Genomic DNA, 13,170 nt, shown 5'->3' on the forward strand with positions numbered 1-13,170 from the left:
CATCCAGCAGTACCGAAGTAATATAGTGTAAACTGGTCTATCAAATCGGACGAAGAAGGTCCTGAGGAAGAAAAAAAAGACGCCGATGCTCAGGAACACTCACACAGCTGCGTCCACTCGGGATCTCCGCGGAAGTTCACGGTGCTTTCTAGCATCAGGCCTCCCTCACTCCTGATCCACCAGCGAGTAAGTATAGCATAGTATGTTTGTTAGGTACAATCAGCTGATCCCTCACCGGTGATCGGGCCACAAGATCAGTCGTAGCCCGAGCTCCACAGGCGAAGAGGAAGCACGGCGCTTTCCGTATTTTCTCCACCAGCAACTAATCTCCTCTACGGCAGACAACGCCGTCATCTCTGCCTTCCATTCACTGAGTGGCTTCATTTACACTATCGATGCTCGCTTCAATCCCGGTAAACGCTAAATCTTTACGACATTGTTACCGGCAGCGCCAGCTGGGCTCCGTGCGGTATCAGCCGGTATGCTAAACAAGCCCTACAAGACGGTTCAGGCTCCTCGCTGCGTGAACTGGAATATGCTTCGCTCCGCGTTTTTGAGCTCTGGACCATCTTTTCCGATTTAATCAGTACGAACCGTTCTTCCAGTCGCAGAAGGAGAGCGCTTCCACAAGAGTACAAATCATATTGATCGAGTTATATCTCTGGAGCAATAATGTAGGTTATCATCGCCGTAGTGACGGCGCGAGGCATGCGCGCGTCCGGAAGGGAAGTATCACGGCGGCGGATGGCGCAGATAGGCTCGCAAGAGGTCGTGACATTCTATGTTTAACGTGTGTTATATTGAGGTAGACTAACAGTGTCAACGAGTATTCTATTGTTTAGAGATTAGATAAAATGAATGCTGGGGGGAACCCGAGACATTACTTTTGTTCTGAAGGCAAGCACAAGTTTTATTCTGAAGGAACTTCCTGTCTTTGACCGAAGGGTGACGTTTGACGCCGCCATCTTGACAATTAGCTTAGCGAAACCGAACATCTGCATTATTTTGAAGAGCCAATTGTACTAACCTTCGGGTGTGAACTCATTTGCATGCGTACTAAGAGCCGTATCTTTGTATGGAGGTTAGAGCAGTGGTCGCCAACCCGTCGATCGCGATCGACCGGTCGATCTCGGAGACGTTCCCTGTCGATCTCCAAAATAAAATGAAAATAAATTCAGAAACACATTGTTCCTTGTTTTCGAACATTTTCTGAAATGTCTTCTGAAATGTTTTCTTTCTGACTGGAAGATTGACGTCAGAAAAGATCTCCGCCTGATTCATGAACGCCTGAAAGCGGGTTCGCTTACACAGCCGTGTTGTCAGCTGTGCTCCCCGAAAGAGGGGAACGTACCACTCCAGGTGAGGCGCAGGGGAAATGCAGAAAGACCTTTATTGATAACTTCACATATTGCACAAGCTCAAAGTACACCGACATAAAACTAAGTCATCAATAAATAAATGTTGAAATGCCTGTACCTTCGTGTACATGTTTACGTTACGGCATTAACAGGTTACGCCTGCGCATGCGCGACAGCCGAGATTCTTGGCGACTTGCCAGGTCTTACCTCCGTGAGTTGGGCTTTTCTGCTGTTGTCCTTCAAAACAAAAGCTCAACGTTGAGCTTTTTTTTCTTGTCTGATTGAGCAATCTGGTTTACTTGAAAGTGATTGCAATTGCATTTATTCTATTATTTGAAAAGGGACAGATGCAGGAGTCACAAATGGTGATTCTCATATTTATTATTATGAAAATTATTTAAATCTGAGGATGTCTGTAGAGCTGATGTGAACGTATTCACCAACGGGCTGAGTTCAGAACCAATCCCAGATGAGAAAACTTTCATCAATACCAATTTTGCCCCGAAAAACTCGTCAGTGGAGTTGAGAAAATCACCAAATCAAAGACCAGGAGCTGGATTACTGACAGACAGCTGACAGACTGCCTCAGACTGGCTGTCTGTGATTATGAACTAACTACAAGCTCACAGACAGAGTTCAGTCACAGCCATAAACACTGACTGGAGTCACATGGCTTGATGGCCTTGTGATCACAGAGCTGAACTTCCATGAGTTGCATTGACTGATCATGTTGTCAGTGTTGTGTTGTAATTGGATTAGATTCAATTCATTGTCATTTCTAAAGTACAGGTACAGAGGCAACGAAATGTAAATAAATACAACATTTAAATTGGTAGTTCATCCAGCTGCTCATTGCAAATGTGTTTTTTCTTGTTCATATTGTGTGCGGTTAACAAATATCTTACTTGTTATATTACACTTAAATTCTGTGTTCCTGGTCACATCAATTTGAACGCTGGACCAAAATGACAATTAGGCCAAATAAAAAGTCATAAGTCCAGTCTGGACAGTCGTTTTCTCTCAACGCCTCAATAGGTAGATCTTGCCGTCATGAAGGCGGAGGTCAGGGATCTTGGGCTCAAAAAGGTTGGTGACCACTGGGTTAGAGGCTTGAGGGGGACAACAGTACCTGGCTCATGGAGCTCCTGGCTTACAGGAGGAGCTGAGGCTGACTGTGGCCTCATTCCTCTGTCCAACTCCATGATCGTGAACGTTAATTGACTCTCGTATTTGACATTAATATGGGCGACTGTGGGTCAATGGGTCAGTGGTTAGCAGGTTCATCTTCCAATCAGTCGATGTGTCCTTGAGCAAGACTTAATCTTGAATTGCTCCCTGTAGCTGTCATGATCTGGAGTTTGTGTCTTGTTTTGAAGTCCTTGGCTGTGTCTACTACAGCGCACTTGAGCACTTCGAGCACTGACTTTCAGTGTTCTGTTAGAAGTGGGACAAATAAATGCGAATTTTTCTGGGATTAGCGAGAATAGACCAGGCCGGGAAAAGTGAATGCGGAATGTGAGTAATAAAACAGATCAAAGGGGACCCCAGTTCCATTAGACTACAACAATAGGAAAGCAACAAGGCATCCATCAGGCCGGCCGACAGGGAGAGTGGCTGTAAAATCAAATGAAAGCATCGAGGCCATCGCTGGGACGATAAGCAGAGGGCCAGGTGTGACAGAACAGGGGTCCTGAGGGGTCAGCGGAGGCGTTTACAACCGGCTCGACACGACAGGACCATGGCACCTCTTGTGATATTCAAATGAAGACCTGGTTGATTGTGTGTTCAGGAGTCCATATCCTGACCAAATGGGCCAGAGAGGATGTTACTACGAAGTGAATAAACACAAGCCTGGATTCATGTGTGTTAACCTGCCTGTAGATCAATGGTCATTGATATGATAATGTGATATATGTCTCCCAATATGTTCTGTATCCTGACCCCCGGTTAGAGTGTGTTTGATGTCACTGGCATCGGGAAGTCTCACCAGGTCTGAAAGGATCATAAAGAGGGTACCCTAAGTGCCTGAGAGATAAGAGGAGAGACCTGGAGACAGGTCACCGAGGTGACCGAGCTCATCTAAACCAGCTAAGACAACGGTCCCCCTCTTTGAAGTGGGACAGAGAGTCTCTCCAGAACCTCTCAGGAAGGGAGGGGGGGGGGGATGAACGCCCCATCAGCACCCCAAAGAGGGGGACGGATATCCGGTAAAAGTGGGAGGAGCCGAGGGTATAAAGGTGACGAACAGAAAAAAGAGGGGGCTGAAGAAAAAGAGAGTTTTTGAGTTCTTGTCACTTTTGCGTCAGGCTCCCGAGAGGGAACTGACTTATAATTGTACTTTGTTTATTTCTTTCTTCCTTTTTTGAATAAAATACTTGGCTGCCTTGCAGTCTTAAACTTTACATTCGGTTCGTGGACCTACTTTTTTGTGAGTCCTATTTCTTCACCTGTCGACCCACCCGAGGAGACCAAAGGCGGAGACCCGAAAGCGGACCCCCGCCGCCCCCGAGGTGAGTCTGAGCGACATCTGCACGGCTACACCCACTGACCTCCGTCACTCAGGGCACATACTGATTCCTCACACACTGGTAACTGACATTTTGTACTAAAGAGAGATATCGCTGCAGCCGGTAGACCTCCGTCTCCGCCGAGCCGTGGTTGGTTCGGGGACCAAGAGAGGGACTCGTAACACCGAGTCCTCGTCGCGGAGTTTGTCCTAAGAATAAGAATATTAATAAGTGTCCCGCCAGCCGCTCTACGAGCCTTGTACCCTCAGAGCGGGCTGAGAGGAGACCAGATAATTGAATACACAGCGTTTCTCTCCGCGGAGATCGATCTGACATCATCTAGGGGTGTCGCGCCGAGCCAAACAGCAACCACTGTCGAGGTGCACGCGTCGCTCATCAGGCCCGAACGATCGCAGAATCATATAGAGGAGTTACTGATCTCCGCCTCCTCTCCCCTTAACTCGGTCTTCGCCCGCCGAGTTTCCTCTCCCTCGGGCGTAAGGCGAGGATACCGGGGCCGTTCGTCAGAAGAGAGGCCGGGCATCGTGACCCGTGTGGACCCGTGTCCTCTCCAGTGCGACAGGTTAGCAGCGCGCGGTGACGCGCTGCGCCTGGGCGCCGCCGACGTGCTTTTACGACAGTTTGCTACACGTCTGTCATTAGAGCACGATTATTTCCCCTCAATAAAGTACCCGGTGTGAGCCGACTCGCACCTCAAACCTTTCCCCCCCCTCCTCTCCATCTCTCCTCTCCCGTCTCGTTCCCGTTCCCCCTCCGCTCCTCTCCTCCCCCGGTTTCCCCTACCCGAGAAGACTGCGGCGTGCCTTTTCTTTCCGTCTCCCACCCGAAGGCGACCGAATCGGTTCACGTACGCGTCTCTCTTAACAGTTCGAAGTGCGCCACTGAAAAAACCAGCAGAATTCAGTGCACTGAAAGTACCCGGATGGTGCACTGCAAACGGGCAAAAAATGTAGTGTAAAACGATGGACACTACTCGCCCTAAACGGCCGCCATCTTGGCGACGTAGCGGAAGAGGAGGAGCCCTTTCGCCAGCTTTTCATTTTATTTCTAAAACAATGGCGGACAAGATGGCTAAGGTAGCACAAGCGGTAGACCACGGAGGCTCCTGCCGCGATTGTGGAGGTATCGCAGTTTCCACATGGGGTGGAGAAAGGGGTAAACAAGGGACACAAAGAGGGCAAGAAGTGCATTCATTTTGTCACTTTAAGTTTCGCGGGTATGGCAAGTAGATTTGCGTACGTCACTCCCGGCTTAATTTCGCGGGTGCCGTGAACAGATTTGCGTCCGTCACTTCCGCCAAGTGGTTAACGTAAGTGTTCCATTTGAGACAGCACTTATCAGCGACGCAGTGCACTGCAATACAGTGCACTGAATTGTAGTGCACTGCATTGCAGTGTACTTCGTAAAGTGTGCGGTAGTAGACACAGCCCTTGTGTCGTCTGTCTCCCTGTGATTGTCTGCCCTGGCCCTGATTGTTTCCTTCTGTGTGATTGCTGGTCCTGCCCTCATTGTGTTCACCTGTGTCTCGTTCCCCATTTTCCAATCACCTCCACCTGCCTGTGTATGTAAACCCTGTTTGTCTCATTCCCTGTGTGGCTTCGTACTGTTTGGTCTGCGTGTTTGTCGTCCTGTTAGTGGTTTGAGATTAAATATTGTTTTTTGCAGGCTATGTCGGCATTTGGGTCCTCTCTCTCTGCGACAACCGTGACTTATGACAGTAGCGTGTCTACGGTGTATGAATGTAACATGATTTGTAAGTCGCTTTGGAAAGAAATTATACATACCCCCAATATGCGGTCAAAGTTCAAAAATAAAAAGCGGAATAAGAATAATTCCGCAAACAATTTCAATAGGGTCCTCTCAGACAGACTTTGTCTGTCGCTCGGACCCTAATAATAATCCTAACAATTTCAATAGGGTCCTCTCGGACAGACTTCGTCTGTCGCTCGGACCCTAATAATGATGATAAACAACTTAAGAACAAAAGGTCCTCCGCTCTGACTAAGCGTTATAATAATAGTAATAACAAATATACATTGTCATTATATATAATATGGTTAAAGTCATTCATGAACCAACTTACTTTTTTTGGGCCTGAACAAGTCTTCAAGGTCTGTTCCTTGAGTCTGTTCTGCCTCTACCTGGTTGTCACGATACTATACGATATCTGCCATAAATATCATGATACTGATACCAGAATTCAATACAATACCATAAAAACAATATGATACCATGAATAAGAGACTAGTATATTTATCTACAGTATAATAGTAATAAATAAAACATCTGTATGGTTCACTTTTTAGCAACTTTTTCAACACTTAACAAATGGCAGTAAGATTAGTATTAGCCTACAGCAAGATATTAATGAAACTACATGGTGCCATCAAAGCATTGATTATACACTATGAGGTCTTTAGTCTGTATCTGACCAGATGATACAGAGTTCCTTCAGTATGAGCAGCTGTAGAGTTACATCACTTTACAGACTGTCTGCATTGTAGACAAAGAACTTAAACATTTCACTTCTGGCAATCTTTTTTTTTTAAAGCCGAAGACAGTCTCAAAAGCTTCGCCACTTGATGCCACTCGCTGTGAGAGCTGCGCAGCGCAGTGTGCGCCGACAGCTTGACACGGAGCAGCGCGTGCGCTCTGATCGCGAGCTCTTTTAATGAAGTATCGATACAAAAAATAGGCTAAATCACATCGTGTTTAACATAGGGGTAACTTGTTAGTATCGATACTGTTAGGTTGTAATAGTTTATTTTGATATTGCACGTGTACAGAGAGGTCTTATGCTTTAAATTAATACATATAGAAAGATATTATAACGGGAAATATTAGGGAGAATATTGATATTGTTGTTAATGTATTATGAAGCATAGGGGAAATGTCTACTCTATGCATATGTCGATGGCAAGAAGTAGAATAGAATAGAATATACACTTTTATTAATCCCCAAGGGGAAATTAGTTCTCTGCATTTAACCCATCCTTAGTTATTAAGGAGCAGTGGGCTGCGGTGAAGCGCCCGGGAAGCAACTGGGGGTTCAGTGCCTTGCTCAAGGACACTTCGACTTGCAACTAATGGGGAGAGCGGGGATCGAACCCACAACCTGCGGTTGCAGGACGGCCCTCTTACCCCACTGAGCTAAAGCCGCCCCTTAAAGTGGTCCCCGGGTGGGGGACGTGTCGGATGTTAAACTGATAGGAACAGATGCTACACTTGATCTTAGCCAAAAGTTATGTTATGTATGTGCATGGAGTGAATGTTAGTCTAGTATTATTTTAGTCTAGTATTATTTTAGTCTAGTATTATTTTAGAACTGTTGGAGCCGGTTGAAGCCCGTGAAAGTGACTTAATTCAGATAATAATAGACGGGACTTTTATTGTGAAAATACTTGACCGGGAATGACATTTTGACCGGGGGATCATGACATTCGACCCCTCATTGTTCTAGCGAGACTTTGAACCAACGAGAAGGTGTTAAGGGTGGGACTAACCTGTGAGAATAGGTGATTGGCTGATGTTTTACTAACACACGATGCATTGGGAGACTCGTTCTCTTTCGTTCTGATGCTGGTTAGGTAGAACACTTGTTTCTCCTTGGAACATTGTACCTACGGAGCCTTACATCACCACGGAACCCACGATCGTGAGTTTTGGATTATTTGTTAAACTTTCGTTTATACTCCTTGCCATTAAATACTGTTAAACTTGATTCATCGTATCCAGTCCTGATTTTCCATCGAGCGCGAGGTGCCCCATCACAACTCTCACTCTTCAACGTACATCCTCTTCAGTAAAACCAAAATCATCTCAAGCATCAACTTTTGCTCTTTTCAATGCCAAGGTTGTAAATCAAAATGAAAAGGCTAGATTCACACTCAAGTGCCCCATGTTGTCGTCATCATAGCGGCCAAGGTTCGATTTCCGGTGGGCCCTTTGCTGCAGATCCTCCCCTGTGGTGCTTGTGTGCGTCTCTAACACAAATAAAGAAAAAACATCTTAAAAAATGTCATGCTTTTTGCATTTAAATGGATTATAATCTCACCGTGTTGCTGGGTGTCATTAAGGTCACGAAGTTGTTCCATCCAAATTGGATGACTATGTCTGAAAGGTGGCAGGAGAAAATAATTAGCATTTTACGATAAACTAAATGTTCTTAATTATCTGTACATAAATGTAAACATCGACTCAAAGGACAATCTTTGGTGACGTCCTCATCTGATAATGTGGACAGTAAATGAAGATTTGAACATGAAACCATCCCCTCACTGGACAGCTCACGGCGCTTCTGAGGAGCTGTGAGACGTCATGTCCGCCACAGCGCAGTTATAAGCGTCATGTTAACAACAGTCACGTGAACAGAGTCCCGACCACGTCAACAGCATCAAGTTAAGAGCGTCACGTTAACAGCAGTCCCGACAGCATATGCTACAGTGCAGTTTAAAGCGGTCACGTGAACAGTCCCGACGTCACGTGAACAGACCTGTACAATAATGTGTCTGGTCACGTGACTGTCCGGACTGACCGCTCCGGTATATGTGAGCTTGTCTACACATGTCTGCGTGGAACCAGTTTCAAAGCACTTCAATAAAATGGTCGTTATTAGATGAAGTGTGTAGCACGTGACCCCTCAGGTGTCTTAACCCACCTGCCACAGTAATGAACCTATAATACGAAAGTTAGCTACACATTGCCTGAGCTAACATGTGGTAAAGTAAGATAATGTTGGCTCCTTCAACACAGAAACCGACAACCTACGTTACATCGACGATGTTAAAGAAACGTGAAGACACTTAACCATCAGATAGCTAAGTTAACTTACTCTTGACGTCCAAGGCGACACAGAACTGCAGAACACGATGCCTCGAATTCAAAAGTAGCTACCCGCTAGCTCACATGAGGCTAGCTCAACTCCTCACCAGAGAGCCGAGTAGAAACCTCAAAGTGTCACTAACGTTGCCCGTTCAATACAACTTTTACTCTCTGAAATTAAATTAAGTTGGCATTCTTACCTCAAGAAGAGCTGTCATGTCAGGAGGCTGTTGTTCAATCTGTGGCGTTTCGTGAGTCACTGAAGTAGGAGAGCAGCGCGCAGCTGAAACTGCGGAATAGTGGCGCGAAACCGGGTTCAACAGTTCAATCTGTGATGGCTGCTTTCTGATCACTGCACCTGGCCTCGCCTTTGAACTCTCTCTCTCTCTCTCTGTTCTCTTGTTTGTCTCTGGCTGTCTGTGCTGTTTTCTTCTCTAGTAACTAGATTATTTGAAGAATACAATACAATAAAATAAAATCGCAGGACAGGACATATTACATTTAAGAATTTAAATAATAAAGGACATTTAAAAAATAATAAAAATGAAAGTAAATACAGTGTATCTAAGTGTATATTAAGTGAAAGCGGTGTAATGTTCATTGATGTTGTTCAATTTGAGGAGGATCTGGCCAGAGGTGATTTATTGTAAAGTCTAATAGTTGCCAGGAATGTTCTCCTGTAACTGGAAGGTTCTCCTGTATCTGGAAGGTTCTCCTGTATCATGAAGGTTCTCCTGTATCAGGAATGTTATCCTCTATCAGGAATGTTCTCCTGTATCAGGAAGGTTCTCCTGTATCTGTCCTTGTGAAGCGGAGCTGAAGCAGTCTGTTGAAGAACGTGCTCCGCTGTCCCTGCAGTATAGGTGGTGGAGAGGGTGCGGTCCATGTTCTCCAATATGGACAAACATTTCTTCATGTCCTCCTCTCCACCTGTTCCGGATAGTCCTCTTTGCAGCCAATGATGGAGCTGGCCTTCCACACCAGTTTAGTGAGTCGGTTGGTTTTCTCCAGTTATAATGCTGCTCCCCCAGCAGAGTACGGAGAAGTTCAGAGCACTGGTCCAACAGCCTGGTAGAACATCACCAACATCTCAGAGCACTGGTCCAACAGACTCGTAGAACATCATAATTGAGATTTTTCATATATTACAAACACTTGAGGACTTCCTTGAAAACCTTCAAAGGAGTGCATTTGTTTTCTTCTCGTTTTTTAAACCGCTACCAAGCAGGGATGCTAAGTGCTAGATATTGCCAGCCTACATGGTTGGGCCCCATTTGGGAGTGACTACAACCTGGAAAAGAAAGCTAAGATCTGACATGTTTAGAAAAAAAGAAGCTAAAATCAGCCCAAACTCTTAACAGGGTCTCAGATTTACAAAGCCACACACCCTCTTCAAGTCCTGGATTTCAGACAGCCAATTAACTTTTGTGGGTGTTTTGGGGGAAATTTCACCCCTTCATCTCATTGTAGGCCCTGTCTTGAGTGTTTGTGTTCAATTTTGGATATCCAGGACTAATATTTAGGAGATTATGACCATTTTTGCACTTATCAAAAAATATGCGAATATAAGAGAATAAGGCCCAATTTGACCATTTGGACCTTTTTTGGGGGCCCTAAATTGCAGCTATCAGTCCCAAACTTTAGGGTATTCATATTCAGATGTCCCTCTAGAGGATCCACATCTCTAAGTTGCTTGAAAGTACGAAAAATTAACTAAAAGACTGGTTTTAAGGATTTTCCTCTTGTGAAGGTTTTGGAGGCGATTTCACCCCATGACCTCAATGTATTATATTTAGGTAAATATTATATGTAAGGTTAATTTGAAAGACAATTAGGAGGTTACGGGTCAGTTGGCTGAGTAGTGTGTGTGTGTGTGTGTGTGTGTGTATGCATGTGTTTAAAAAGATGTTAGTGTCAGAATTTATTTTAATTTATTCATTATCATTTCTGATTACAAATATTTGACACAGTGCTGTCGTTGATGTACATTTTATGAATAAATAAAAGTACACTTGTTCTCTGATCTTGAGAATTCACATTGATCTTTTATTGAAGAGGGAATCTATGACAGATCTGCTCACTGATGTCATCGAAGGTATAGGCGCCAAAGTACTGAATGGTAATATGTCAGAATTTGGACTGGTGAAAAACATATTTCCTTTTGATTCCAACGTACAAGTAAAATACCATCTTGGAGATAGAATAGAATTGCACAACAGTTCAAATGACTCAGTGTTTCCCCCAGATATGTCTATTATATACAATTGTGTTCTGTATTTGGTCTAGGAATACATAATTGCTCCGCTGTGTTTTAATATTGACACCAAAACAATAAACTCCATTGAGTTTTATTAGTGCTGTGAAAAATAACGCGTTAACTCAGTTAATTAAATTACAGGTTCAACTAGTTTTTTTTTTTAACGCATTTAACGCATGCGCAGAATGAGCTTCCAATCCGTCTGTTGTTGGTCGTCTCTAACCAGCAGCATGTCATTCTGTCTCTACGTGTCGCGTTAACACAACTCCGACCTCCGCCTCGCGCACCGCAGAGCTCGGATGCCGGCGTGTGAAAAAAAGTCACTTGCACCCCCCCCCCCACCCCACCCCCGTCAACAACTCTTCTCGGAGCTCTTGCCTGTCTTGAGAGCCCTGTAAATGTATATATGTGATTAATCATGATTAATCCACAGAAACCTGTGATTAACCTGATTAAACATTTTAATTGTTTCACAGCCCTAGTTTTTATCTGTTTTTAATTTGTAAAGAGATGGAAAGGATGGGAAGCTTGAAATAAGAAAGTCTGACTAACAAAGCAGTTCTGTACTTGTCAGTGTTGAGCAAACAGCCTTATGATTATGTCAATTCTTGTTTCAAGCATTAACTTGCTCAAAACAAGTAATAACATCTCATTAACAAGTTTTAATAACTTATTAAGATAAATAAGGACTAAAACACTTAAAACAAGTGAAATGCTCCAACATGAAAACTGCCTTGTAAGAAGAAATATCTTGTCAGTCAAAAAACAAGCATAGATTGCCTTAATTTGAGATATTTCATCTTACTTAGATTTTAATTTTTGCAGTGTAGTTAGGGCTGAATCAGGTTTGCCCTGGTCCAGCCCCTTGATATGCTGCTATAGGCTTATAGCTGCCGGGGGACGTTTTAGGATGCACTGAGTACCTATCTCCTCTTTTTTCTCTCCTTCAGGATGAATTTTCATCTCTCAATCACACGTTACTAACTCTGCTTTCTCCCCGGAGTCCTTTTGACTTCACGTCTCATGGGGTCATCGGACCCTATGAGACGGCATAGATCCTATCTGCCTGATGGATCATCGAGGTATGGGTCGTGGAATTCCTGCTCCTGACTACGCCACTGTCCTGTTGAGACTCCGCCCACTGTTGAGACTCCGCCCACTCCTCCTCCCCACCGCCATCTGCCTGATGGATCGTGGAGGTCTCCATCGTGGAATATGCCTACTATGAACTATTCATACACTGTCATATTCATTGAATGTATTTTAACTCTAAATCTGTCCTTCTGTACACATTACATCTATTGCATCTGTCCATCCTGGAGAGGATCCTCCTCTGTTGCTCTCCTGCAGGTTTCTTCCTTTTTCCCCTGAAGGGTTATTTGGGAGTTTTTCCTGGTCCGATGTGAGGTTTTGGGGCAGGGATGTCTATGTGTACAGATTGTAAAGCACTCCGAGACAAATTTGTAATTTGTGAAATTGGGCTATACAAATAAACTGAATTGAATTGAATTGGACAAAAATGTATCGTGCTATGGTAAAAAAAAGATGTTGACCTTTCCATGACCTTGACCTTTGACCCGATTGATCCCAAAATCTAATCAAATGGTCCCCGGATAATAACCAATCATCCCACCAAATTCCATGTGATTCAAGAAGATTTGACCTGTTCATGACCTTTGACCTTGACCTTTGACCCGATCGATCCCAAAATCTAATCAACTGGTCCCCGGATAATAAACAATCATCCCACCAAATTTCATGCGATTCGGTTCAATACTTTTTGAGTTTTGCGAATAACACGCATACAAATAAATAAATAAATACACGGCGATCAAAACATAACCTTCCGGCATTTTCAATGCGAAGGTAATGATGGAGGAATAAAAGAACGTGGGGCATCACTTGGTTTCGGTGGAAATCTCGTCTTGCAAAAGTAAAACTTTATTTGTCACGTCAACTTCAGTACTTCTAATAGGTAGTTCTCTTTGTCCATCAAACAGTATATAAATTATGTGTATGACAATACAAATACATACATCATACTAGAATGGGCACTCGGTAGAGCGCATACCTTCGCATATCACACGATTGGGCATTGAATTATGAACATTTTGGCATTAGTTGCATGCCAATTGGACAAAAATGTATCGTGCTATGGTAAAAAAAGAGTTTGACCTTTCCATGACCTTGACCTTTGACCCGATCG

General features: G+C 44.1%; 1 long non-coding RNA gene and 1 pseudogene across 1 annotated transcript; both read right to left on the bottom strand.

Annotated features, from left to right (window-relative positions):
* Positions 1-6,978: 6,978 nt before the first annotated feature.
* On the bottom strand, positions 6,979-7,132 carry LOC130209122 (U2 spliceosomal RNA; annotated as a pseudogene).
* A 547-nt stretch (positions 7,133-7,679) lies between these two features.
* LOC130207807 (uncharacterized) lies at positions 7,680-9,011 on the bottom strand. Its single transcript, XR_008834344.1, has 3 exons — positions 8,908-9,011; positions 7,941-7,999; positions 7,680-7,869 (listed from the first exon to the last, which is right to left on the bottom strand). It is a non-coding gene; the product is annotated as an uncharacterized LOC130207807 (long non-coding RNA).
* Between the last annotated feature and the right edge of the window lie 4,159 nt (positions 9,012-13,170).

The sequence above is a fragment of the Pseudoliparis swirei genome, chromosome 18 (assembly GCF_029220125.1).
Source record: "Pseudoliparis swirei isolate HS2019 ecotype Mariana Trench chromosome 18, NWPU_hadal_v1, whole genome shotgun sequence".
In the NCBI taxonomy this organism is placed as follows: Eukaryota; Metazoa; Chordata; class Actinopteri; order Perciformes; family Liparidae; genus Pseudoliparis; species Pseudoliparis swirei.